This window comes from Cupressus sempervirens, chromosome 3 (assembly GCF_028749045.1).
Source record: "Cupressus sempervirens isolate cs-2001-9-10 chromosome 3, ASM2874904v1, whole genome shotgun sequence".
NCBI classification, from domain to species: Eukaryota; Viridiplantae; Streptophyta; class Pinopsida; order Cupressales; family Cupressaceae; genus Cupressus; species Cupressus sempervirens.
The window spans coordinates 607,634,719-607,638,549 of record NC_143120.1 but is presented as its reverse complement, the minus strand read 5'-3'; positions in this window follow the sequence as shown (position 1 = coordinate 607,638,549).

The window sequence follows — 3,831 nt, the reverse complement described above, 5'->3', positions numbered from 1 at the left end:
ATACCAAATTCCATAATCATATGTTCCTTTCAAATATCTGGATATCTTCTTCATTGTTGCATAATGATAATCTTTAGGATCTTCTTGAAATATAGCTACAATCCCAATTGCATTTGCTATATCTAGTTTGGCGTGCATCAAATATTACGATCCTCAAATCATAGATCTATACTTCTTTTGCTCAACTATAGATGTCTCATCTTTTCTAGATAATTTATGACCAATTATCATGGGTGTACCAATAGGTTTGCAACTCTCTAATTCAAATCTTTTCAACAAGTCTTCTAGATACTTGGCTTGTGAAATGAATATCCCATCATTGTTCTGCACAATCTACAATCCTAGGAAAAACATCATCTCTTCTATCATGCTCATTTCAAAATCATTTTTCATCTCTTCAAAAAACTTATCACTTTATTTATCATTTCTTCCAAATATGTTGTCGTCCACAAAAATTAAAATGATAAATAAACCATTATCAACTTGTCTTAAATAGAAATTACCATCTATTGTACCTTTAACAAAACCAATCTTTGTCAAATACCTATCCAACCTTGCATATGAGGTTCTAGGTGCTTGCTTAATATCATACAATGATTTCTTCAGTCTATATACCATCTCTTTTTCTTATATCATAGGGAATCCATCAGACTTTTCAATGTAGACTTCTTCTTAAAGTTCTCCATTCAGAAAAGATGATTTGACATCCATATGATAAACCTTGAAATTCTCACTTGCTGCATAAGCCAAGAACATCCTTACTACTTCCACTCTAGCTATAGGTGCATATGTTTCCTAATAATCTATACCTTCTTGCTGTGGGTAACCATTACAAAAAAGCCTAGCCTTGTTTCTCACAACTTCTCATTGTTCATTCATCTTATTCTTGAATACCCACTTGGTTCCTATCACATTCTTGTCTTTAGGTCTAGGAACTAACTCCCATGTCTCATTCTTTTCAATCCGATCCAGTTCTTCTTTCATTGCTTGAATCCAATGATTATCTTTACAAGCTTCATCTGCAATTTTAGGTTCCACTTGAGAAATTAGACACAATTCCTCATTCACTCTATTCCTTGTCATTACACCTTTATTTTTACTCCCAATTATTTTCTTTGGAGGGCGATTTATTTTCATATTTCTACTAGAGGCAGGAGTTGACATCTCAACTCTTGTCTCATCTCTATGTTTAGACCTCTTCTCTTCTTTATGCTCAATAGATAGCACATCATTCTACAAGTCATTGTTCATCTCAAAGAAAACTTCAACATTTTGTTTAACAATTCTAGAATTATCCTCTTCTTCATTAGAATTATAATCTTACATTTTTTCTTTAGTACCAAACTTTTCATAAGTTCTTACATTTGTGCATTCAACTATTATCTTAGTTCTATAGTTGAAACATATGTATGCATTTCTCTTTAATGAGTAGCCAAGAAACATACCTTCATCTCTTCTAGGATCAAACTTACCAATGTAATCATCTCTCTTAATGTAACATTTTCTCCAAAATATTCTAAAATAGTTGATTGATGATGAATGACCAAACCATAATTTATAAGGTATCCTTCTCATACCTTGTCTGATTTGTACTCTGTTCAAAGTGTACATTATTGTATTAACTACTTCTCTCTAGAATGTCTTTGAGACATCATTCTCAAATAACATTTCTCTAGCTTCTTTTGCTACTAATTTATTTCTCCTTTCAACAATCCCATTAATATGAGGTGTTCTAGGTGCAGATAGCTATCAACTGATTTCATTCTCTTCAAAAAAGATGTTAAAATTTCTAGATCTCTCTCTCCCTCTCTCTCTCTCTCTCTCTCTCTCTCGCTCTCTCTCTCTGATCTTAAACACTTTATCTTAACACTAGATTCATTCTCAACTCTATTCTTAAATATCTTAAACTTGTCAAAAGCTTCAGATTTTTCTTTAAGAAATGCTACCCATGTAATGCCCTATTTGGGAACTCAAAAGAAATAAACCTAATATGTTACAAAGTTTACTAAACTACTTTTTTAAAGAAAAAGTTTAAATAGCATCACAGTAACAATAATGCAGAAGTAATATATACATACACATCAAGAACATGCAATCAATTACAAATACAATTTCAATTCCTCACGGGTTCCTTCATGTTGAGTCACATTTAAGAAAATTTTATTAATAAGTTTAAGTTTCAATTACAATGTCCATAATCATAAAATGAATAAACACATACATAGTCATATAAGAAAATGCATAAGTACAACTAATAATATGAAAGCACATTTAATGAATAACATCCGCTGCACATGTCATAGAGTATGTGAAAATAGATACAAGTACATCAATATATAATACAAAATTTTGTAGGATCTCAAAACACATGATACATAGATACATCATATGAATAGAAGTCTTCAAGATAAGAGGATGAATAATCTAATGGTACCAATATATCAAGGAGCATCCAATATCTATTGATCTAAGGGGGACCCAAATGGTAAGAATACACCACCTCCCAATTGCATAGTCACCTAATCAAGCTTACACTCCCACTATCTAGAAGAGATAATGCACGATCCACAGACAGATAATCAAATCATAAAATAATCCTAGACATGGAATCTTGATAGCCAAAACTACCTCAAAGGTAACACAAACTACTCAAGAAGATGAGATAATTAAAATCAAAAGGACACTTATTCCAATACTAACATCTCATACCAAGTCAACATACAAATACCAAATATAAATCAAGTATCAAAACCCAAAAAAACACAACCAACCCCAAACCAATATCAAGTGTCACAAGCACAATAACCAACATATAACAACTGTCGTCAATAAAAGTAAACCATCAATCACTAACTCCAACAATAAAAAACACCACCAATGTATAATTGATCATTCATTAATAAAAGTCAATTATCAACAATAAATGGCATCCAATCAATGAGTAATCAATCACAATAAATGCACTATCAAAAGTAATATCAGACAAGTACACCACTAGAGACAAATATTAGAAAAAAAATATGAAGGAGACTTAGGCTACATACTATGGACTGTCATCACATGAGCCAACTCTAAGGTTACCCTGGTAGTCTCTCAAGACTACAACTCCTTAGTGACTCCATGTAGAACTAGAATACCCTCTCGTTGAGATGAAGAAACTAGTCATAGCTCTCAAAGAATCATCTCCATCTCATCTTTAGTCTATACAAGCACTCAAGGCATGGATGAGAAAAAATCTCTAACTTATCATTTTAATGTATCTCAAGGAAAGGGCTAGGCAAGATATTTTTATTACTATGTTATCACTTGTTGCACAACTTACAATGAGTTACCCTAGTAGCCACTTTGGGCCCTAGTCCCCATTGCAAACCACTCCCATAGACATGCACCTAGACTACCTTCCCAAAAGTCACAAACCACAATAGTGTCTCATACCACAAGAGTAATATTGATTGATTTTGGTTCCTTAATAGGTAACCCAAAAAATAACATTGGTTCTCGAAACTCAAGTTCTCATAAATGCTCAATAGCATAAAGCTCATTAAACATAAATCTCAATTCAAACCATAAAGTTCATCATGACATCTAGCCAAATAGTTATAAAAGAAATCTCAAAAATGCTTCTAATGCACATCCTAACTTGGCCAACTCAACAACCCACAAAGAAAAATTATCAAGAAATAAACATCACAAGACTATAAATAAAATATTAGAAAACACATAGTTTTCAGCCGCATGATTTAATTCCACCAATTTCTCTTGTTTATTTTGGGTCATAAGGATGTGTTTAGAAATAAAGTAAGAATATACATGTTAATATAAATTGTTATG